Source organism: Camelus ferus, chromosome 5, assembly GCF_009834535.1.
Source record: "Camelus ferus isolate YT-003-E chromosome 5, BCGSAC_Cfer_1.0, whole genome shotgun sequence".
NCBI classification, from domain to species: domain Eukaryota; kingdom Metazoa; phylum Chordata; class Mammalia; order Artiodactyla; family Camelidae; genus Camelus; species Camelus ferus.
The window spans coordinates 69986091-70011638 of record NC_045700.1 but is presented as its reverse complement, the minus strand read 5'-3'; the positions used below and the strand labels follow the sequence as shown (position 1 = coordinate 70011638).

Genomic DNA, 25548 nt, shown 5'->3' with positions numbered 1-25548 from the left:
TTAGGGAGGGTCTGGAGTGAGGATTAAAGGACAGCAGGAGGGAAGCGTCCCAACCACTCCAGGACACTCTTGACACTCGCCCCCCACTTCTATAATGAATCTAGTTTACTCTGTGTCCAGATCTTCTGGGTTTTTTCTTTGGGGCATTTGTTTTTATTTTCTTCCACATCTGTTTCTGAGTTTAGTTCCTTGGCCTTAAATACATCAGTAATGGCTCAAACTGGGTCTGGGGTATGACTTAGACCGCTGGGATTTCCAGTGGCCTCCCTCAGGCTCCTCCTGTCCCTTGTTGTCCTAAGGAAGCAGCAGAGGCCCCAGATCAGGGAGCAGCACAAAGGTGAGGTGTCCCTTGTGGACCTGGTCTTGAGACAAATATAGTGACAGCTCCTCTTGACTATCCAACAAAACAGACTCTTTTGTGTGTGTCCCAGGGGATTTTTTCTGTCCTTAAGGAATGTGAAACTAGCCAGGTTCCAGTTCTGCCAAGAAATCCACTTTCTAGTCAAGGAAAATTCTTGGAGCAAAAAGTATGCTCTGCCACCCGCCCCAACACGCACCATGGGGCACCTGTAAATAATTCCATTGTCTTGTCTGGACTCAGTGTGAATTCCTCAGCGGTTAAAAATGTTGGTTTGTTTTTTCCTGATCTTTACGGGCTGTTGTAATGTCATCAGATACATTTCCTGCATGCCACCCTTGCTGCGCCTAACTAAGAACCCCTTTCCTTTTTGACATCTCCCTTTTTTGCGTCTCTGAGGTCCTCACAGGGCTTTGTCCTCAGTTACTCCCCCACAGAGTCCTGTCAGACAGCCAAGTAGTCAGTCCACTAACTGTTCCATTTTCCCTTAACGCTCTAGGAATGCGCTCATTTAACTGAGGTTTTCTGAAAACACTTCCAAGAGGGTGTGGAGATGCACAAAGAGACAAAGATAGCTTTTTCTTTTCTTTAAAAACCTTTATTGTTAATGACATAAGTCTTTTCTTTCAACAATCAGAATGCAAAGGAATTGATTCCTGGGAAGAAAGATGACTGTTCCCAAGCCAGCAGGGAAAGATGTTGCCTCATACCTCCTTTGTCTTCTATCTCGGGCTCATCTGGACCATCTTTCCTTAGTCTTTCAATAGAAAAAGCTCTTGTTGCAGACACTGGGGACCAGCAGGCCAAGAACTGGATTGTTCAACCCTGAGACAGAAACGCTGGTCTAAATAAAACCCAGCCGAAATCCCTATTACCTTAGCCATGAAGCCTCATCAGCCTCAAGGATTTCAGGACCTATAAGAAGTGGAGCTGCAGCTGCATTCCTGGGGACCAGAGTCAGAGTTGCCCGTCGCTATGCCTGGGGTGACAGGGCCCGACAATCTAGCGGTTCGGGGCATGGGTGTGCAGGGTTTCTAAAGCAAGTGCCTGGTTTATGAAGCCTGCCTCAACCTCTTTCTACCTGTGTGAGCTTGGGTAAGTGACTTAGCTCTGTGACTCAAGCTCCTCACTTATAAAGTGGGGATAACGAAAGTAGCTACCTCTTTGGGTTGTTACAAGGATTAAATTAGATAATACAGAGAGAGCAATTAAAACAGTGCATGATGCATTGTAAACATTATATAAGCATTAGCTATTTTTCATTATTATCATTGCAATAACATATGATACTAGATGAAAAGCACCTATCTCTCCGATGGGCTGTACAAAGCCAGGTTTGGGCAAATCCTTCATTCTTCAGATATTTATATGCACAGAGTGTAGCCCCAAGTGTAGAACCTTTACATATCCATCAGCCGAGGCTGGAATGCTTGCACCCTCAGCCCTCACTGTGAGCATGTCCTCCTGCTTCCTGCCACTGAGCTGGCAGCCAGTCCTAGCCCCACACCAAGGTCAGAGAGGAAAGAGATGGTGGCAGGGAGTAGTGACAGTTGGGACTTTGACAGAAGAAACGAAGAACTCAGCCAAGGAGTGACCCACCAACCATGAGACAGAGTCTTGTTCTCCTCCGGTCACATCCAGCCCCGAGCACACACCCTCACAACACTCCAACACTACACAATGCCCCAACACACAACACCACAACACCCCCTGCACTACAAATAGGTCAACAAACACATTACTCCCCAACATGAACAACACCCTCAACAAATATGCCATCCAGCACTCACAGCACCCCTAACACTATGTAATACCTCCACATGCATACAACTCCCCAGGACTACACAACATCACAACACACACAGACACTGACAAAGCTGTCCTGTTCTCCACACCCTCCCTCTCTGCCTTTTCTCTAGTACAGGCCCTAACAGGGGTCTTAACTGCAGTCTGCAATGTGAGACAAGAAGGGTGCTGGGACAGCATGCAGACACTGGAGCAAGAGGGGCCGTGGGAATCTGGGCTCGTCTGGGTACGAGTGTGCAACTTGGCAGGGGAGCTCATCTCTGAGCTTCTCTTTCCTCGTCTGCAATCATCATAATGCGAACATTAGAAGAGCGTTGTTGGGATTAACCTAGATAATAACTAGAACACACTTAGCACAGGTGCCTGGCATGTGGCCCATCCCCTGTTGATGGAAATGGTGTGGTTGTTATTGTCTGTGTTCTCCTGTGGCTGAGACCAGGGCAGGCGAACGGACAGGAAGGGCATGGCAAAGAGGCTCGAGTGAACCATCAAATGAAGGAAATCTCCCCACCCCAGAAAGAAATCAGTGCCTTTGTCTTCTCAGTAAGTTTCCACTGCATCCGCAGAAACTCACGTCTATCATGATCTCTACCTTGGGTCCTACAAGAGGATGGACGTTAGCAAGTGTACTAATTAGTGTCATATTATCAACCCAAACCACTCCTTTGACCAGAAGCATCCTTGCTTTCCTGTCCCAACTGCCTGTCAGCAGGAGACAACATGGTTGTTTCCCGTGGTCAGAGAGCACACCAGCCCCCACCGTGTCCTCACACATGACCATCCTCCATGACCAAGCCCTGGGCGGGACCCTGATTCATTCCCTGATGACCATCCTGTGTTGGGACATTCACCCAGTTTCTCCCTCCTGGCTTAGCTGCCCCATCTTCCTCTCTGACAATAGCTCTTTCCCTTTTTAGGGTCGCAGGGCCCTTTATGAATCTGGCGAAAGGGACAAACTCTTCCTTGCAATTTTGTTCTGACTGGCTTCTGGGCCCCCTCAAGCCCCCTGTTCCAGAGGATGTGGGACACCAGCGCCTGCTTCCCATCTTGGCTGTTCCCGGCAGAGTTGACTGGAATTTGGCTTCTCTGAGGATCGGAGAGTCCTTCCACCTGGAGCCCTCCTGAGAGCCAGCTTGTAAAAGTGAGCGGCCCAGCAGGCCCACACAGTTCTGCTTAGAGCTCCAGACTCTGGCAATGAACCTGAAGAGGACCAGGCCAGGCGGGCGCACACATCCCCTCTGTCCCTCCAGCAGCAGGAGGGGGTTGCCGGATCTTGTGTGTCGGCAGTTTTCAGATTTGTAACTATCCCACATTTCTGAAGAAAACTGCAAAATAAAACAAAACAAAAAACCCAAAAAGCAAAAGAAAAACAAACAAAAAAGACCAACAAAAAAAGCATGGGTCAACTCCCCAATATTCTGCATCTAGAGAGGAGTATGTGGTCCTGAGTAGGTGTGAGGATAAGGAAGCTCTCGCCCACGCCCTCACCAAGGTGGGAGCTGGCAAGGATGACTGACACAAACCAGGGGCCATTCTGTGCTATAAGCCATCGTAATCATTCCGCTGAATCCTCTCAACATCCTACGTGGTGGGAACTATTATTATCCTCATTTTATAGAGAAAGAAACAGGAACACTGAGGTAAAATAACTTGCCAAGATCCCAGCACAGAAGAGCTAGGATTTGGCCCCAGGGAGTCTAACTCCTGAGTCCAAACTGCTAACCCTACGCTGTACCACCTCTGCTATCCTTGCCTCATCGCTGTCACTCTAGAAGTGGCAAAGCGGAAACAGAAGAAAAAATAAACTTTCCCACAGTGCTCACCTCTGGTATCCTCCCCAGTGAGGTCACAGTTCAACAGATCTGAATCTGGAGAGGTGAAGTAACAGATTGGTTCCCTGATACCGTCAAGTCTCTCCTGCCTGTGAATTTCAGATGCCCAGAAAAGGCACAAGAGAGGAATGGGGGTTGAGCTCAATCCCAAAAGGCTCACTTCTCTACCAAACTAGGGCATCCAGCCTTTTCAGACACGCCCAGAAGACCTCATCCCCGTGTTTCTCCACCCAGACCCACTCCTTAGGAAAGTACCTTGTCATGTCTGCTAATCGATGCCCTTACTGCAGCCACAATAACCAGGATAGTAGTAGCCAGACCAAGACTCTAAACATTTGCCTGTGGCTACCAGAATGTCACCAGAACACCTTCATCTGAGTTACATAAAGTGAGATATAGCTTTCAACCCAAGAACTAAAATGTTCTTGAGCCTTGTTCTGAGCCTTGGCATGACTATGACCTAAGCTGCTTGTTGCTCACAAAGGACCTAATTACAAATTTCTGCCCCAAATCCCTGCTCTGAGCGCAAGCTCTAAAGTACAGGCTGTGTACAGAAGCCTAATAGTATACTTCTCAGTCACATTTCTACCAATAATACCATGGCGTTGAAACACAGAACTGTATTTTTTTTTTACCAAAATCATACACTTTTAGACACCTGACAATGCTAGCAACAGCCTCCACATCCAAAATGTCAGAAGGCCCCTCTGGGGATATTCCAGCTTGATTTGATAACCATTCTGATCAGTATTTGAGAACAGCATGGAAACAACAGCCCATCTTTGTCACCATGCAGGATACTTGGTGTAAAACCCCAGAAGCTAGTGAGATACACAACTTGATTTCTTCCCATAGTATTGGCATGCTCCTAACATCCCTTTGATTGACTTTTTCTTGTGAAGGACCAAAGCAAGAGGACAGCTTAGAAGCTCTGAATGGAATCTAGGGAATAGCCTCCTTTTACAGATTTCAAAAATGAAAACCAGAGAAGTTAAATCACAACACTTAGTATCTTTATCAAGAAGGTTCCTGCATTTGGAGACAGAAAATTGGATTGGAGTATTCACTTTGCCCCTTCAATATCTCACGGACCTTGGCAAAGTTACTTACAAGCCTCAGTTTTCACATCTGCAAAAGGGGACCATAAACACACATGCAAGGATCCCACGGGATATGTAGCTTGTGGAAGTGCTTTATGAAATATAGCAGGTTATGCCAACAGCGTATTAGGAAAGGCAGGCCCCACCACACCACTCTTGCTCCTTTCCCCCCTGAAAAGATCAGAGGAGCAACCGTGAGCTTTGGGAATGTTTGTGCTGCCTTCCTGCATGTAGGGTTCTCTTTTACTTAAGATCCTATCTTTTCTTTTCCTCAGGATACGGGAGAGCCTGGCCTGGCCTTAACAGCCTCCAGACCTGCATATGTCACTGCTGTCAGTGGAGGACAAAACCCAAAGGAGAACGCGGAAAAATAAATCTTTTGTTTTTGAAGCTAAATAGCCCAAAATGCAGCTAGAGAAGTTTCAAAAAGATTTGGCTTTCACCAACACGGAGTGGAAACAAAGCTGACCCCTCCCCTGGCCATGCCCTCTGACCCTTCCACCCAGACGACCTCTGCTCTCTCAGCCTCCAGGTCTGGCTTCAGGGTTTTCCTCAGGGACTGTGTGCTGTGGGGGCAGGGGCCGGGGTGGGGGTGTCAGCACCAGCCCGTTTCCCAATGGCTGGGGGAATTTGCTGATTAATATTCATGAAGAGTGTTCTGTGCCTGCCGCAGTTTCTCAAGCAAGGTGATTCAGAGGGAGGAATATATTACAGAAACGATCCTCCTGCCACCACCTTGGGAAATTCAGGGCTTAGGGCTCAAACTGTACATATTTAGCAGGGTGAACCCCCTTTCCTTCTGTTTTCCTTCCACCACCCCCTACCCTCACCCTGTGTACATTAAACTCATTCTTTCTGTGTAACAAGGGCTACTGTGTTTCCTCTGGGCTCTGTTCAGTTTGGGTCTGTGTCCATAGAGTCTCCAAAAACGTCCATAAATCCCTTCAGCCACCATAACAAAATTGATGGCAATTCTTTATTTGCTGTTAAGTTGCCACTGACCACAATCCTTCCTTCAGATACAGCTCTTCAAGTCAGAGTCAGATGAGGAAGCCCCAGGCCCTCGGGATGAAGTCGAGAACACACAGTAAAGGCTAAGAGACTGAGGTGATCTCCATTCATTGGGGAAGGTTGGCGGGGGTGGCATATCTTCTTTCCTACAGTTGGTCCCAACATAGCTGGAATATTCTATCAGTATGAATGTTCTAATTAGCAGCAAGTGAAGGCAAAAAGAGCAGGAAGCACTGGGAAGTAGAAGACAGTTTTGAGGCTCATCTTTGAAGTTTTCTCGTGAGTAAGATGGAACAGAGGAGACTGGCTCCTCCACCTCACGGGGTAACAGAGCGGGGACGGAAGGTGAGTGTGATTTTGGAGACGCCTGGTGAACCCATCTGTATGCGCGGCTGCCTGGCTCCTGCTGCTGCGTCTTCACACAGGTACAAAGCTTGTTGCCAATGGCAGAACAACAATAAAACAATGACACCGCAGGTTTGAGATGGACTTGAGCACAGGCCCAATACGAGCCTTTCTCTTCAATTATCTCATTTAACACCCGCATCAGCCTTGGGGATGAGTTCTCTTGTTATCCCCCTTCATCTGCAGAGAAGATGGCTGAGTAACTGGCTCAAGGCCACACAACAAGGCAGTGGTGGAGCCAGGCCTTGAACTTGAGTTGCCTGTGTGGCCCTGGGCAAGCTATTTCAGATCCCTCCCCCAGCCTCAGTTTCCTCATTTGCAAAAAGTAAAGGGGCTGCACAGGGTGACCTGCCAGACCCCTTCAGGCTCATGAATAGTGGACTGCCACTCCCGACAATTCTCCCTGAGACTACATCGACATTCCACTGCAGGAGACCCTTGGCGAATGTCTGTGGGATCGACAAACTGGTGGCTTGGTCAGTCCATCCACACGTGCGTGCGCGTGCACGTGCGCGCGCACACACACACACACACACACACACTCCCCTACACATTCCCTGCCGCCTCTTCCAGGCCCAGCATCTCCTGTTGATCACAGCAGAGACACAGCCTGTGGGGTCCATGCCCAGTGACAGGAACACTCCCAGGTTGAGAGGCCACAGGCTGCAGAGCCAGGCCAGATGGACACAGCTTTTCCTGAACAGAGGAAATATTCTCCCTGGCACTCAGCCTCCCTGGCTCTGTGAGCAAACCCAGAAGAAAGGCCACTCTGCAGCCCTGCTGACAGGCAAAGCGATGGCAGCCCACCAGCCCCGTGCCCACATCCCTCAATCAGCCCATCCTCCTGCGCGTCCTCCCTAGGGCGCTGCTCAGCTCCCCTCACAGGGTCCCCAGAAAGGAAGAAGGGTGAGAGCAGACTGAGGCAGCCCAGCTCTCAGTCCAGTCTCCCCACAAGGCAATTTCAAAGGCTCGACTCTTTGGGAGTTGCTGGGGACGCTCCAAAACCGGAATGGCTTCAGATCCTCCAGAAAGATTTCCTGTCTCATCTTCACCCCCACTGCCTACTCTTCCCAGAATAGGAGACGTGCGTATTCCGGAAAGCTCACGCTGACACGTGAGATTACCTTCTGAGCTGTCATAAACATACCAGGAGGGAGAGTCATAGTGCGGTTAGAGGAAGAGAACTTGGCCACCAACTGACTCCCTTGGCACAATCTCCTCCTGTGGAGGCCTCCCTAACCCCCGGGCTCGGTTTCCCCCGGGGTAAAAGTGAGGTCCAGACCAACCTGGGGCCAGCCTGACTGCTGGAGTATCTCAGAGACTTCAATTACATATAACCAGGTATAACACAGCCCAGGTCATGGGGACCCAAATCTTTTTCCCAATTTTACTGAGATAAAATTGACACATAACACTGTGTAAGTTTAAGGTGTACAACATGTTGATTTGATACATTTATAAATTACAAAATGATTACCACATTATTAGCTACCACCTCCACCCTGTCACATAGTTACCATTTTTTCCTTGTGGTGAGAACATTTAAGATCTACTCCTGGCAACATTCAAAGAAGTGATACAGTATTATTAGCTATAATCACCCTGCTGTACGTTAGATCCCCAAACTTGTTAATCTTACATATAGAAGTTTGTACCCTTTGACCAATATCTCCCCATGCCCCCACCTCCAACCCCTGGTAACCATCACTCTACTCTGTTTCTCTGAGTTTGTCTTTTTCATGTTCCATATATAAGTGAGATCATACAGTATTTGTCTTTCTCTGTCTGACTTATTTTACGTACCATAATGTCCTCAAGGTCCATCCAAGTTGTTGCCAATAGCAGGTACTCCTTTCAGACGTGAATTTCTATAAGAAAAATTTTTTTTTCTATTTATCAACTTGTGTTTGATGATGACCCAGAGGCTCCTGGCCTGAGTCCCTGAGATTAAGAATAGAGGAGGCCTTGGCATTTTACAGGGCCTGATCCAACTTAAATTGGTTGGAACTGGTTTTTGTTTTGTGTTTTTTAACCTCAACAGAACAACCTGTTCCCTGCAACAGCTGGTGAATGAACTGCATGTGAAAAATGATGATCCCTGTGGGCCCCCTGAAACCCAGTAATAAATGCCACAGAAATGCTAAGTCTTCATTGACAACCCAAGTCAGCCACAGGCAGAGTCAGAGCCTCTTATCAATTTCCTTCCACATGATGCAGAATCATTTCTCTAAAGACAGAGAAGAAACAAGAGGACCTAAAATATTTTTTTCAGGTTCATCCCAATTATACTTTCTTGCTTCTAGATGTTCCCAATTTCTTCCCTTGGCCAATGACAAGAAAGTGTATTACTGGGTGGGGCTTAAGGATTTAAAGTCACTGTTTATCTGATAAAGCATCTCTGTGGGCATGAGGACAGTCAGTCTGATAAGCAGGAATAAGCAAGTGCGTCATGTGACAGCTTCGTCTTCTCCACCTATACAAAGGAGAACATGCTCCCTTAGCTCTTTAGGATAACAGAGAAGCACATGAACAACCAGGGCAGGCATTTGGGCATTAAGGATAAAAGCCTACTTGATTTTATAGTTGTTTTCCTTTGATAAATGAAAGAGAGTAAATTATGGTCTGTGCCCAGATTTGCCTGGGCATCCACTGGCCTTTAGATAGATTTGGTAAAAGTAAGTTTTCCTTTACCAAGTGCCATCTAGGGGGCCCAAGGGGCTTCACAGACCAAACTCTGCCCTCGTGAGGCCATCATTCTGCACCCCGTCTATATGCAATCACAATTCCCCCTCCACCATGACTGTGTGCTCTTCAGATAAAGCAGCTGGCTTTGAAATGACTTCAAGCTGGGTTTCCAGGCCCAGTGATGGTTCTCTGCAAACCCATTCATCTCTTCTCAAGTGGTCTCCTGGAAGGCCACAGTCAGCTTTGGCCAGGGGAGGCTGGTCAGGACCAGAGCCACAGATCTGGAGCTGTGGCAAGAACAAAGCTGACAGAGTCACGTGGGGAGGAACCTGTGACCTCAGGCACAGCCGGGCTATAATCAGCTGGGCCTAGCAGCCATTCCCCAGCATTAAGACTAACAAATCCCAAAACATACTTAACTACCACTTAAACTATTAGATAAGGCCACTTGCTGATCCAGACCTGGGACTACAGCTCTTAAAAAATTTTTTAACATATTTTGGCATCTTTTGATAAATGTGTTTTCAGAGAGTTTTTTTATTTTAAAATCTAAAAAAATAATTTCTGTTGGATACATTAAAAACCCAAGACCAATGTCCAGCCTAATAGGTGTACAAGAAATGCTTATTTTATAAAAATATTCTTTCACTCAACAGATATTACTGAGCACCTACTATGTATTAGGCATTAGTCTAGGCTTTGAGAGACACTATTGTGAATGACACAGATAAAAGTTCCTGACAAAAGAGAGCAGTAAACAAATAAATACATAATGTCAGATAGGAATCTGTGTGATGAAGAGAGATTAGATAAGGTAAAGTCGGGTGAAATGGTGGCTATTATCTTAGAGTCATAAGGGAAACTTTAAACCTTTTCAGTGAAGACCTAAGTGATGTGAGGGCGGGAGCTGCAAATGTATCGTGAGAAAGAGCCCTCCGTGCAGAAGGAACAGCAAGGGCAAAGGCCCTGAGGCAGGAATGCACTTGGCATATCTGAGAAACAGCAAGGGGGCCAGTGGCTGGAGCGAAGAGAGGGAGTGAAGAGTCAGAGGACATGAGCTCGGAGAGGCTGCCAGGGCCAGAGCAGGCTGGGTCTGGAAGGCCATGCTGAGGCTGGGAGATCTATATGAACGTGGGAGGAAACCGAAGAGAGTGATGTAAGTCTACACTATGGAGAATAAATGCAGGGGAGTAAGAATGGAAGACGGGAGATCATGGCAGAGTCCAGGTGAGAGATAAAGTGCCTTGGGCCAAGGTTGAAGCAGTGGAGGGTAAGAAGTGGTTATACATTGGACACACCACTCTTAAGGTAGAGCCAACAGGATTTGTCAATAGATTGGAATGAATGAATCAAAACTACTTAAAAAAAAAATCTCTCAACAAGTAAGTTAAGTAGGCCTCTCTGAGATGAAAGAAATTTCTGTGGGGACTTTTTATTTATATGTTCACTTTTCTTTTTAAAAAAAGTCTATTCAATTTATTTAAACTAATAGAGAGACAGATGACAGACAGACAGACAGACAGATAAAAGCAGTACACTCATTTCTCCCACCTCCCTCACCCCCCGCCTCTTCGCTTTGCTTAATTTTACTCAGTTTATAGGTCATGGGCTACTAGATTTACTGTGACAGGAGGTGGAATTTAGTAACATACCTAAATCAAACTCTGCTTGGCATGTTTCCTCAGGTGCCAAGCCCAGAATGTTAGCACCACACAGTCATTCTTTTTGCTGATCTGCTTATGCTGTATGCTACCTTGAGATACCTAGGCCTAGAAAGAACAGCATATTGCTAACTCTGAAGACAGCAATGGAAAGTACTGATGGGAACTGTGGAACAAAGGCCATGTGATTTTTCCAGCAATAAAAACTATAGGAAAACACTTGTTTTTAAGAAGAAAACATTTTAAATGTCTAGACACATGAAGGGGGAAATCTACAATGTTTCAGAAGGTAGGCAAAACCAGCAAAAATAAAACAAAAACCAAAAAAGCCTCATCACGTAACCACTGACATCACTGTGAATATTCCTCTTGGCCATTCCTACCCACGGCATTGTGAAAGACAAATTACCTGCCTGAGGTCACACTCCAGGCTGAGGCCCAGACCGCCTTCCCCCCTTTTTTCCTAAATCAGGCACTTCTAGGCAAGATGGATCTAAAGGAAACTTAGTGAGATAAATATAACTTTTGGGGAGCACAGAAAGGCCATTTGGTGGTTTTAATACAACATGCTTCACCCTGCCCTTTGTACAAGGTGTGCTTGGATCAGAATAGCAGGGTTTATAAAAAGATCAGATTTTCCCTGCCTAGAATCACAGAATGACAGATATACAAGAACACTGAGATTATCTGGTCCAGATTTAAGATATTTGACAATAGGAATGTCAGAGCAGAAGGCATCTGGGAGCTGGGGCTGGTGCATACTGGTTCAGTATCAGCCCTCATCTTGTCCAGCTCCCTGGCCCATGAAGAGGAGCTTGAAACCAGGGAGGTATAATGACCAGATGTTGTCAACAGTCTTGTGATGATATGTGGGAGGATGGGCTGAGGGAGAACCTCTAGGATAGAGTTTGGCAGTGGACAAGAAAGAGCAGGGGACCCCATTAGAGACTATTTCCTCTCTAGTGTGGTCCTATGGCATTCACAAACCCTAAATCCAGTGGAAAAACTGGCTCCAGTAAGTTATAAAGAATACAGGAGTCCAAAAAGAAGGAGAAGTGATCAGGCTGGGGATATGGGTAAGATCTGTGGAATTGCTGGTGTTTGAATCACAAAAATGTTTTATAAAGGGGAAGCAAATGAATGGATAGAAGAGAGAAATATTTCAAATGGGCATGAAGACCTGAGGCTGGCAGCAGTCGTATGTGTGAGAAATGCAAAGCCTTCACTCATTCATTCACTCCTTCATTCAGTCAATGATTACAGATTGAACACCTACTGTGCACTGCACATAGTAGTAGGTGCTGGGGCTGTGACAGTGAACAAGAGTGTGAAGTCTCACCATCCACGACAAAGAGGCTAGAGAATTGTCACAACAAGGAAGGAAAGCACAGAAGGCCATGGGGATACGTGAGGGACACCTCCCCGAGACCTGGAGGGAAGGAGACAGGGACCTAAGCTGAGATGTAGGGAAGAGTCATGGCAAGATGAACAAAGTGGGAGAGAGGGAGGTTCTGGCTGAGGGAGGAATATGTGCAAAGATCCAAGTGGGATGGAAGAGCAGGTCAAGGTGGTTGAAGGTCTTGAAGGTCTTGAAGCCAGGCGAGAGGGTTTAAATTTGATGAGACAGGACATAGGAAACCACTGTAGGCGCTAAACAGGGTCAGACAGCCTGAAAACAGTACAGAAGTAAAACTGTCACACCCAGTAAGAGGAGAATAGTCTTTAGGCTACTATCTTGCCAACCAGGAGGTGAGAATTCTCACCTCAGGATATGAAGTCCAAAGGGCATGAGCCTTGAGATTAGAGAAACAGCCCAGCAATGCAGACAAGAAGTGCTCGTGGTCAGAAGGAAATGGAAGGTGGGTGATGTAAGGATGAGAGCTGAGGAGGGCAGGAGAAGGACAGGGCATGGAGAGCAATGGCAGAACATGATTTCAGCAAGAGTGCTGATAACAGAAGCCAGAATGCGCTGCCAAAAAATCCAGGAAGCTGGAGAATGCCAAGTGTTGGCAGAGGTATGGGGATCCAGGGGCCCTGGTACATGCTGACGGGATGTTGCAGCAACTCTGGGGAGCCATCTGGCACATTTGATGAAATTAAGCATAGATGGACCTTAAAACCCAGCAAATCCACTCCTAGGTATAAATCCCAACTACATTTGCTAATCTATAATGTTGACTGCAGCATTATTCACAGCAATGGGAACTTGGAAGCAATCTGAGTGTCCATCTTGGGAGAGGAGATAAGTAAGAATGGCAAGCACGTGTCATGGAATATTACAAAGCACTTGAAAACTGGGTGCTAAGCAAAAAATAAAATAAAAGACAAAATGAGATGTGTAGTAATACTATTTCTATAAACCAAAAACGGATGCTCAGAAAATTTAACACTGCAATTTGCCCAACCCCTTCTAGTCAGTACTCCTGGTTCCCCTTTACTGGATTATTGCTTCCATAGCACTTACCACCTTCTAACATACTGATAACTTTCTTATTTTTAGTCTTCTTCATTACTGTCTTCCATCCCCTGTTAGCATATACATTCCATGAGTGTAGGGACCCTTGATGGTTTTGTTCACTAATGCATCCCCAAATGCTGACACATAGTAGGTACTCGATAAATACTCATTTGAGTGAATCAATGAAAAAGACAATGACATTTTGCAGGAAGGCATACAAACTAAAAGGCCCACTTGAAGCAAATGAGAACAGTAGTGTAAACAAGAGCTTGGCTGAGAGGGGTATGAGGGATGAGAGGGAGGCAGAAGGGGCTGTGCTGCACGGAAGACCCCACACTAAGAAGCATGTCCCTGATCTTATAGTTCCATTCTTTCCCACCTCCCAATGGCTGATATGGACCTGCGCTCAGCCTTGTCTGACTTTTCCAAGACATCAGGTCTTGAAAACATAAGCCTGACGACACTACAGGGCCTTGTCCAGGGAGACCAGAAGTCTGAAGGATTCCAGGTAAGTGGTTCTCTCCAAACCCATTTTAGGAAAAGTATTAGCTGGAGGAATCAGCCTTGGGGTCCACTCAGGCCCCTTAGAAGTTTGGCCAATTTCTGGATTTGGAATTCCCAACTGGTTCACAGGCATTAGCAGGTTTAAAACAAAACAATGTCTGTATTCATGCTAGAAGGTACCTTACAAGTCATTAAGTTTCCTCACCAGTAGCATGAGAAATATCTGGGGAGCTTTAGAAACACAAATTCTCAAGCTTAATCCCTATGGAGATTTGGATTCAAAAGACTTTAGAGGGGGGCCAGGAATTTGTTTTGTTTTGTTTTAACTCCTCAGGGGATTGTGGCCCATCCAGGACCAGAGCCTCAGCACCAGGCAGCCAGAATCCCAGTTGTCCCCAACATCCAAGCTGGCTCTCCCCAGGGAGGCAAGAAATCTGTGCTTATCCTCCATCCCCCACTGGGAATGCTCAAGGAGGCTTCAAGAGGGAAGCAGTGGGAGCTCTGGGTGGAGGTGAGCAGATAATGGGCCCAAACACCCCCTCGGCCCTGCTCTGGTATCAGCATTCCAGGCCCACCCACCCAGGCCCTGGGTGACCAGGAGACCTCACTCGCACACACAGGCCCTAACCTGCCCTGATTCCAGATCCCGCGCTTCCCAGGCAGCTCTCTCAGCCTGCTTTGAACAAAGGCAATTGTTCTCCCAGGAATGTACTGCCAGGAGATGTCGATCCATCCTTTTCCTCTCTCCCCATCCCTCCTGTCTCTGCTCCTGCCTTTAATCCCTGGGAGGGAGGGTATTCTAAATAGCACTGTTCTCGGCTACTTTTTTCTCCCCAACTTGAAAGTCACACACTCTTGTGTGTAGTTATTTGTGCACGAATCCCTCCTGCCAAGGGAACACCCTCCAGCTGTTGGAGGTATATTTTCCACACTGGAGGCTGAGGTGCGGGCAGATGAGGGATTTTGAAAAATACACATTCGGAGTTGCAGACCTTCCTGTGGGAATCATCCTCTATTATTTAAAGGATGGATTGTGCCCATCCCTGCCCCCACCTGATGAAGCAGTAAATTGTAACAAGAGAATCTGGCTAAACGAGTTTCCGATTCAAATGTTATCTTGTGGACAAAGAACTCTTTGAATATGGTTTCTGTGTTTGGCTTCTTGTGATGGAGTGGAAAGTTCTGTTTTCACTGTTGCTGGAATTCTCTCCCTCAGCAGTGTCCGAGGGTGGCCACTCACAGAGAAGACAGCCTTGGGCCTTTGGGGCTTTGGTGGGGAGAGGAGGTGGCCACGTGGCCGGGAGAGCTGTGGCCAGGCCATTTCCTGTTAATTAACACATGGACATTGATAATATTTCTCTCCAAGAAGCTGCCGCTGATAAGGTGGTCTGTCCCCTTCGGTCACCATGCATCATCAGTAGGCAGAGAGCCCCTTTCTCCAAGAGCCCATAATCCAAACATGCTTGGGGTGAGTGATTGATAGAAAGCTCCCATTTTAAAAGGATTCCAAATCTAAACAGAATGTGTCTGGTTACTGACAAAATTAAATTACCCTCTGCTGGAGGAACTTCCCCTTGCAGTGAAAACAAAGTTATAGTTACAGATAAAATAGAAACTTGGGCATAAATTCTTAGAGGCTTCTAAGAGCAAGCAAGTGTGACTGTTAAATTTATGGGCTTAATTTTATTTTATGTTTGTCCCACTTTGATATACTTCATAAATGAGAACGTACAAAAAGCTTTTTTCGTTTTGGTAGTATTTGAAAGGTCAAAAGTCCAATAGACTCTTTGGTTGAAAGCACCTGGAGGCCCGGGTTTTACTGAACCCGGTTCTCTCGGCAGCTCTGGGAAGCACCTCTTTTTCTCCCTAGAAACACGACAACCAGGCTGCCCAGTAAAGAAGGCAAAGGCAGAAACTTTTCCTGTTCTGCAGCCTCTCCTTCTCAGGGAAAGATTACATTTAACACCCCACCTTCATAGACATTTCTTGTCAGACTTTCTTCCTCACCTTTCCTTGTTTCCAAAAACGGACCCAGGGGAGCAAACCAGGGAGCAGCCTGTAGGGATTTCAGGTTTTAAAACGGCCAACAAGACAGCCATTCCAGTCAATTATTTCATTAATGTGACGGGTCTTTGCTAAGCTTCTGCTTCAGGCCGCCACAACTCTGGGCTCTGAGGAGGACATAGGACTCTTCAAGGGAATAAATGTTTGTAAAGTACATCCCCATTTACAATATGCTTTCACCTGCCATAACTCAGACAGATGCCAAGTGAGAGGGAAAATGGCCTCTGGATTTAAAATGTGTAGAGCCTGGTGAGGAAGGTCAGATTGCAGAGAAGAAACCTCTAGAGAATGGAACAAGGCCTCGCTTAATCCAGGCCCAGCCTGTGAGAGGCATATCAAAAGTGTTGCAGCCCAGAGAAGAGAGATCAGTAAGACCCGGGCCCCCAGGTGCTCTCAACCAAAGAGTCTAGAATTTCCAATTCTGTGAGTTTGGTTTGTTAAGTGTTTCAGCTGGAAAGATGTCTTCCTCTGAGACCCAAACCTCAACAATAACCCCCCTCTCTTTCCTTTGAAGCCAGTTTCAAATCTCTTTCCTGACAGAGAAACTTTATCTCCTATATGCGCTGCACTTTTCCTGGTTACATCCATGGACTGTGGGGCCAGCAAGTCCAGCTGGACCCAGCCACGGCCCTGTTCTGAAAAGAGGGATGCCATCGACATGGGTTCGGGGAAAATTTGCTTTTATAATTTGCTTTTGATTAATGTGCTAAGATGTTACATTAGGAAAGGCGCCCTCCCTTCCCCTCCATCTGTGGGCCCCACCACGCTGGGTGGGTTCTCAGGAGAGCAGCTGAGGCAAATGAGCATTCCCAGGGCTTGGCAGGACTGCACAGTTGTGAGTCGATGGCTCTTCCATCACACTGTCATCGCGCTGTAGAAAACACCCTGCACAGCCCAGCTGCAGCCTGCCAGCGGCAGACAGCTGACCGCAGCGGGAATGGCACCCAGATCCCTCCTTCACAGCCTCCCTTCGATGTCTGTGGTAGGTAGTAGGTGCTCCGCTGGCCATGAGACCACTGACCCATCCCTCTTCTGGACTGGGTACTCAGTCACTGCACCGAACAGTCTTGTGAGGACTTTGCTGTGACCGGAGTAACCATCATTACTACTTATTACTACCATTACCAAAGCCATCCACCCCTTGATAAGGCCCCAAGACAGTCCATGTAGGCACCCTGTCAACCAGACTGCCATTCCTTAACCCCCTCCTGTGTAGAAATTGTGCAGCTCTGACTGTTGGTATGGAAATGGCTTTAAAATTCAATTTGGAACAAATTTAATGAGCATCTATTATCTGCATCCATTTCACATGGATTCATCTCCTAGGTGCCTGCCAATGAGAATCACAACAATGAATAAACCTGGTCTTCAGAGTTCATTGAAGGAATGTCCAGGACAGTGCTAATCTTTTATTCCCCAATCTTCCTGAACAATTCCCAGATGCTCTCTCCCCGTGTATTTGGCACCCCCACCCCCCACCCCCGCCAAGAGAAAAGCCCTAACAGTTGGCTGGAGTATTAGAAGACAACATTATGGAAGAGTCGGGCATGGGTTCAAACTACAGCTCTACTACTTCCTTATTTTGAGACTTCTTAAGCTACTTAGCATCTTGGGGCTCAGTTTCCTCATTTGTAAAAATGATGATACTAAACCCTTCTTTAAAGGAGTGAGTGCTCTGAAGATTAACAAGCTAACAAGCGCAGATTGCCAATTCTAGCTGGACACATGGTAGCGGACCCCGTCAAAGGGTAGTTGCTTTTGTTGTGCTCGTTATTGTGTTATTGTTACTAATGCTATGGCTGTGTTATTAACAGATTTGTGCACAGTGAGGGAGTCTTTTAGAGACAAGTAATATGGGGAGACCTTAGGAGAACACCCCTTCTAGGAAGCAGCATATCTAAGACTTAAGTGGGGGCATGTCACACTGTACCAATTTGGTTTTTTCATGGGAGGTGGCATTTTTCAGTGACAAAAGCAAATGTTCTAGCTTTCTGGAGGAAAAATCTAATTAGGTTGGGTTTTTTACTTACAAGTGATCTTCCATTGGTTCTTCCACCCCTGAGGGTCTATCTTCATCAAAAAATTAAGATGTTCTCTGCCAATCTGTCAAGAAGCACAAATAAAAGATGCGCGTTTGCAGTCCTACTCTGAAGCAGCAGAGGGAGGAAGGGAGGCCCACACACACTTATTTTTCCATTAAAGGGTTGGCAGACCATGATTTTAAAAATTACCATCATTTAAAAATGTTTTATATGTGAACAAGTATTGTTCTTTTTTATCTTTCCTCTTTTTTAGCTTGGACAGTCTGAGAGTGCTACAAGAGAAACTTAAAATTTGATGTCTCCTTGGTTTATCACCTTAGACAAGCAGACAAAATAAATAACTTTCTCAACTGACCCAGAATCAGTCCATTCAGACTGGATCAGTAGTTTATAGCTGAGCTTACAGTGGTCAGCAAGCAAAACTATAGGAAAACTTATATGTTGATTTGGGTTTTATTGTCCAGAAAGGACTTTCATTCTTAATCTCTAGTTTTGGCTTCTAAGGCCAAAGAAGATAAACTAGACATATACCCCCAAAGAGTGAAAAAAAAAATTCCTTCAGTCAACACAATAGGCATAAAGTGGTTTTCATGACATTCATTTTCAGGTTTTCATTTTGAGCCCAATTCACAATTTGAGTGCAGTTTTCCTATTTTTATTGCCAATACATCGAATATATATATTTCTCACTGTTTAAATCAGAGGGAGCAGTTTCATCTAGGATTATTTATTTTCACTCTTTAATTTTAATTCATATGCCTCTGGAGAATGTATCTTTTGTATGATTCTATTTCTATAAACCAAAGGAAAACAGAAGATGAGATGCTATTGGTTAGCTCCTTTAAAAGGTTGTTTGGAAGGGTCTCTCCTGAACATTTTTTTTTTGTAAGTCATATTTCAAGTCTTTGATCTTGGCAGCCCTGAAATACTACCTTACAATTACATCATAACCATGAAACGACTTTTGTTGGCTGGTGGAATGATTTTTTCCAAAAGTTTCCACTAAATACACAAATATTACAGTGAAAGGATGTCAGAGTATTCCAAATGATTAGTGATGGTATTAAAATTGCCAGTATTGCTATATATTGTACCCCTAAGAAATTTAGAATATTTATGGCAAAGCCTTCATCTAAGTAGTCTGACTGGGTTTGTTTGGTTTGGGTGTTTTGGGGTTTTTTTTTTTTTTCCTTTTTAAACTGATCAGTAATTTCTTCTTTTAGTCATTTTCACATGCTTTGCTCTTTCTAAAAGCCATTTAAACCACTGATTTTTTTCAGTGGGGAAAACTAGTTTATATTCATACAAGAGTTAGAAGAGCAACTGAACCAAATAATATCTACTACCATCTCAAATATTTATTAATTCAATAAATATTTACTGTAGAGTCATAACACATCATATGATATAAATTCAACTATGTGCACTTGGCCTGTCCTCTCCCCCACCAAAAAGAACTAGAAAGAAAAATAATACTTTCCACAGTGTCGGCATTCCAACCACCCACTCACTCAATGACAGACCCCAGAATCAGTGAGCTGAGGGGATGGACCTGCTGTTGGCTTGGCTGGTTTTACTTCCCTTGTATGTCTCAGAGGTGAGGCTGAATGTAAGGCTAGGGTTTGAAAGATAAGTGTTTGGGGGTACATCAATAAAAAAGAGCCAGCTGATTCATCTGGTTCCCAAGCAAAACAAACAAAACAAAAAAGCAATCTGATCCACCCATATAATAGAAAAATCCACCCAGTGAGGATTGTCCCTGTATAATATTTCATAAGCCAATGAAGAGCTTTAATGAGGATAATCTTGACTCCAAGATTTCTTTGCCCTACCTCTTGTGGTAGATGCTCAATACAATGCAGTTAAGTAAGATGCACCCGCTGTATACAAGGCTCTGTTCTGAAATTACAGGAGGAAATTCCTGGACTACTTAGTGGGCATTTTAGAGGTATGAGAACACACACATATATATACATATTCATACACACACATATATATATATACAGACACATATAACTTGAGAATGAGTCACATTTTTGTAGAGTGGGCCAATCTTGACATCCTTTTCTAACCTAATAGTTTAACTCATCTTTACTTTCCTTATTAGGAACTGAGCATGTCAAACGATATGAATTAAAAAGGTGAGATATTAAGACAGGTCTTTGTTTTTAAATTTCTGGTTTTAGAATTATTAATAGAGTTGGAGATTTTGGTGGTGGTGGTGGTAGTGATGGTGGTGGTAGTGGTGGTACAGAACAAGCTAGTAATTTAAAAACAGAGTGTAAACACAGAGAGTTTATTTATTTGTGGATCACTGAGACACATTAGCCAGTGGAAGTCTTTATTGGTAACAGGTATGGCATGTATACATTATATATTCAGTGCCATAACATCAAACGTTAACTGATATGTACATGGGTTCAGTGAATCGCCTCCCTGGCTCCAGTCTCAGTTGCACCAAATCTGAAACGCATCATGCCAAGCATTTCCCCCTAATTGTTTTGACGACGGATAGTTTCAAGGAAAGCTAATCCACCTGTTTCTAATTCAGTTACAGCTTATTCCCTTAAGATGTTACCTTGCCCAAGCTAGCTCTATCCAAAAACAGAATCTTTTTACTCTTTTTTCTAAGGTTTCTTTGCAAACAGGTGGTCCTTCAAACAGCTGGGGGCCTCCCTGGCCCTCAACTCATGTTTGATTCAGGCTCAGAATGAGCCTTGATTAATCAATTGGACTCCCCCAAGGGGTTGGAAAACATACCACCTCATAATCAGGAAGAGACAGCCGTGAAGCAAGCATTGAATTTTCTCACAACTCAAACCTAATCCTCCTCTCTCTCCTTACAGGATCAAATAGAAATTGCAAAGGTTACATGCAATACCTCATTCAAGCTGACCTTTTCAGTTCAAGAGGAACAAGGGTGATAAGATAGGAAATGTGACTTTTAGACAGAGGGCCATCCTGTCTGGGGCAGCATCGTCATTTGGGATTACATCAACAGATCTTGGTAGCTTTATTTTATAACTAGAAAGGATGGCAAGAAAAGCAAAGAACATCCTCATTAAAGCTGATTTACTGGAGAGGCTTAAAATCCTCCTTTCCTCTTTGGTATCACCCGACTTACTCATGCCAATTTGTGAAGCTGCACATCATTATTTTAATTGTCTGCAGCCCTTGGGTGAGTTTTAATAATGTCACTGGGCTGGCTACAAGCAGAGCTCCGGACACTACAGTTAAGTTTTCACAGAGATTACAGCATAAAGAATATGGTCAATAATACTGTAATAATTTTGTACGGGGACAGATGGCTACTAGACTTATTGTGGCAATCATTTCATAATGTATGCAAATGTCAAATCACTTTGTAGTACACCTGAAACTAACATAATACTGGACAGTTAACTATATTTCAATTAAAATAATTTTTAAGAGTTTTCACAGAGATATTTGGTGGCCACCAATTCGGATGGAACTAAAGGAACATAGTCATTGACAAGCTTTGGAACATGATTTGGATTTTGTTTCCTGCCTCCACCCCCTTCTCTTATAACATAGGAGCTGAGTGCCCTCTGAAGTAACAAAGATAAATTGGAATTAGGATCCAGCAAAGGTTTTTATTTAATCAACAAAACACAGCACAAAGAATTATCCTGCACATCCCTGCTTTCCACGGCTCTCTTCTATAAGTTCATCCCTGCTGAAAGTTTTCCCTTTTCTCCAACCCTCCTCACAGCTTTCCTAGAGGAAAAAGCCCTAAACAAATGCTCCCATTGCAGAATGTTAATTACCAGGCAGTGAAGTGTCAGTGGGGTCAACTTCAGAAAAAGAAATCCAGCCAGAAAGAAAGGGAAATCAGCCTGTGCTGGAATCAGCTACACACACGCCCTTACCACTGCTGTTCCTTTCTCCTCCCTGCACCTCTCGCCCTGGAGTACCCTCCCTCCAGCTTGTATTCCAAACCCGCTTTGAAGCACTCAGCTGCAGAGCTGGTGAGCCCCAGGGTCTGGCTGCAGATTCCACCCACAGCCTCGGGTGTGTCCCACCTGAACTGCTCTTTACTCAAATCCACTTGATGAATGGAAACTTTAAACATTCTTTGGATGTTCCTGGTGTTTGAATCACTGTCTAAATGGATTTGACATTTAAAAGTTTGGAAAATTTTGGAGAGAGAAAGGGGGAAAGGTGAGGGGAAATATGGGAGCTATCTGTCCAAAAACGTAGGTGCTCCTGTGTTATTTCAGAGTAGACCCACACAGTAAGCCAAATGGTGGTCTCCGGAGGGCAAGTGTGGTGTGAGTTGCATTTGGACAGCCCATCAGAGACCATGATGACTACTGATATTGCTGCAACCCTTCTGTCTAGACTTTTCTTGTAACACTCTTCAACATCACTCTAGATTTAGGTGATTCTAAGTCTCTGTGGCTACACGAAGAAAACTGAAGTCCAGTGGAAGTAGAAGTAAAATTATTTGTAGTTTGCTTTTGAGTGAGTATTAAAAAGCCAGAAAGTTGAGGAGGTGAGCTGGGCTCTCTGGAGAATCTCTTTGATTATAAGGGAGCTGTAGCTAAGGGTGGCCCACCAGAAAGTTCTCTGAAGCAAAGGGCAAGGTCTTCAGTGCCCACTGGAGTTGCCAGGGAAAGTGGCATGAAGGAAGTCAGCCAAAAAGACCTTATTAATAAATAAAACCTCAAGAGTCATTGTCACACCCAGGGGATGGACAAAACATGGCAATGGAAATGGAAAATGGGGTGAAGGGCAAAGGGCGGTGGGTAGTGAAATAACCAGAGTGTCATGGATACAATGAGAGAGGACTGTGGAGCAAGTGTAGAGGGCTGCTTGACGTTGAGATTCAGAGAGGAAAAAAAAAAAATCTTTCCTTAAACAAATCAACACCATATTTGTGCCACAGGGTAAGAAAAGCAGGGGTGAACCAGCCAAAAATAATCTCCAAGGGCACCCATCTTTTTGGAGATATGACAAACTATAAAGTCTCTGATTTCCCAACACTTTCCCTTCTGCTCCTCCCAGAGCAGAAGTGACATCGATTTACTAAGCAAAAGTGAACGAGATTAATTTAGCTCAGAGGATTTCTCAACAGGCTTCAGATAATTGGAGACACCCTAGGTTGTTACGGAGATGAAGCTGGAAGTTCCTGCCATCCCACAAATCTGTGCCTAGAGGGACAGACTGGCTGCCTCAGGGGGAAAAAAAGAAAGAAAATGTAGTAACCGAAACCCCCCTTTTCGGGTCAGGGTAACTAAGAGTAAAAAGAGGCAGCAGTTTTATTTAATAAATGATTTCAAGGCCTCTGAGACCTACCCTTCTGGGATCCAGCTGTGGGGCTGGTACTGCGATGCTCTGGTCCTGGACAGGGGAGCCCACCCGGACCGAGGGCCCCCGTGGGACCCGAGACAGCTGGGGAAAGAGCCTGCCAAGGGGCCTTGGAAGGTGAATCGCGCTGGTTAGTCAGTTTCCTCAAACAAAGAACCCACCCGTGCACACGTACATGACGGAGGAAACTTTTCCATAAACATCTCCTTCCAAAGGTTCGAGGCATAGTCCAGCTTTTTCCCACAGAAAAGGAGAGAGCTGAATGGAGATCACTGCACTACGGGTTTTCTTGTTAAGGTCTTGATTTTTCATTATCTGCCAGAAGTAAAATTGTACACGTTGAAATGGATGAGCCACCCCACGCCAACACTGCCGAGCCTACAGCTCAGTTTCAGGTTGGCAAGAGTCTCTGAGATCCTTCCACTCTGAAATAAGTCCTTCTTCCCGTAAGTCGCCCCCCGCCCCCGCCCCCGCCCCCAGCTTTTCTGACAGCAGCCAGGGATGTTTCAATACTCTTCAGCTCAAGGCTGCACCTAAAGCAGAGACAGACAGGTTCAGCGTCCTTTACGGAAGCTGTAAGGCAGATCCTTACTGAGTATCTGCCTTCTGCATGTCCAGTGCCACGAGAGGCCCCGGGGGAACACAGAGGAGCAGGACTGAGTTCCTGCCCTTGAGAAGCTCGGGTTTAGCCGAGGCTCCTCACATGGCCTCGGCTCCTGAATGGAGGCCATGGTTGCTAGGCAGCTGGTTCTGAACAGTTATTCAAGTCGGGAAGTCAAGTCCTGCTTTTAGCTCTGCCCCTTGACATGTGAGGTAAGTCACTTGTCTTCGGATCCTCTGCCTACAGTGTAACGCATATAATTAGAGAATTACCTAACATTCTCCTATAATGAGCTGCAGTTGGCATATGCCAGATGTATTTTAATGATTCAAATTTTGTTCCCAGATCATCCTGAGTAAAATCTAAGCAACTTTTCCCAGCGGCCTCAAAGGTCATTATTATATTTATTTGGTGTCCTCCAAACCACCATTCACAAATTCAGTAAGTATTTGTTGAGAGAATGAGCAAGGAACTCATGCTACCATTTTGATTTCTTTGAATCCTTTGTTGGCTCCTCATGCTACAATGTCTAGCGTTTAGACAACTCTGTCCTTCACTCTGTCATGGATATCTGCCTCATATCCATTCCCCCTTTTTCTAGTAATAGCCCCTCATTTGGCTTTGGGAACAGTCCCTCCCTATTGGATACAATCATGGCGGTTCTGGGATAGAAACATAACAGGAGAATTTCAGTCTGGAAGGTTCTTGAGAATGATCAGAGTTCAACTGAGACTGCAGTATCCTGAAGAGATTATTTCTTAGTTCCTGTTGCCAGGACCCAAGGACCTGCTCTGGCTCCTGTCCTCTCTGAACCTCTGTTTTCTGCTTTACCTTTAGTTCTGTGACCTACCATCATATCCTCAATAACTGTCTTTTGTGCTCAAATGAACTAGAGTTGGTTTCTGTTGCTTGTTATTGAAGTCTTCCACTTGCTGCACACACCTTCAGGTAATTACACTAAGATTCCAAAACAGAAAAAAGAGACCTTTCAGAGCTAAAAGAAGTCTTCAAAATCTAGTCCCACCCTTTTGATTGCAGACAGTCAGACCCAGAGGAGTTCAGTGACTTGACCAAAATGCTAACATTGGTTAGTGAGAGTCAAGCCCCGCACCCAGGAGACCTGGCTCCTTGCCCAGGTGCCTTTCCAGTTTTTCACTGTTTCCTGTCCTCAGATCTCCCTTCTAAGGTTATTGCCTACAACTGCTTTCATGCTCCAATGGCAGAGTTGAAATAGTTACGATAGAGGATATACCATTCCCAAAGTCTAAAATATTTATTCCCTGGCCCTTTACAGAAGTTTGGCAGTACCTGCCACAAACAATTCATAAATGAATGAGTGTGTCTGTGTTTCAATAAAACTTTATTTAAGACATTGAAATTTGAATTTCATATAATTTTCAAGTTTCTCAAAATGTTCTTCTTTTGATTTTCTTTTCCAGACATTTAAAAATGTAAAAACCATTCTTAGCTCATGGACTGTATAGAAATCAGGCACCAGGCTAGATTTGACTACAGTCCAACAATCCCTGGCTTAAGCCAGTTTGAATTAAGGTTTCTGCTACTTGCAATGAAATACAACCTGATACAATAAATTCATCATACATTTATTGATCATCTACTACATGCTAGGCATACAATGAGAAATAACATACAGTCCCTTCTGAATTCAGTGACCTCACAATCTAGTTAG

At 45.0% G+C, this 25548-nt stretch overlaps 1 long non-coding RNA gene across 1 annotated transcript in view; it reads right to left on the bottom strand.

The window, feature by feature from the left end:
• Positions 1 to 962: 962 nt before the first annotated feature.
• The window catches only part of LOC116663745, a 101750-nt gene continuing 77164 nt past the window's right edge, over positions 963 to 25548 (bottom strand). The window contains exons 3-5 of the long non-coding RNA XR_004320051.1: positions 17915 to 17987; positions 8316 to 8380; positions 963 to 1183 (exon numbers count right to left, since the gene is read on the bottom strand). This is a non-coding gene — a long non-coding RNA (uncharacterized LOC116663745). The remainder of the gene's footprint in view (positions 1184 to 8315; positions 8381 to 17914; positions 17988 to 25548) is intronic.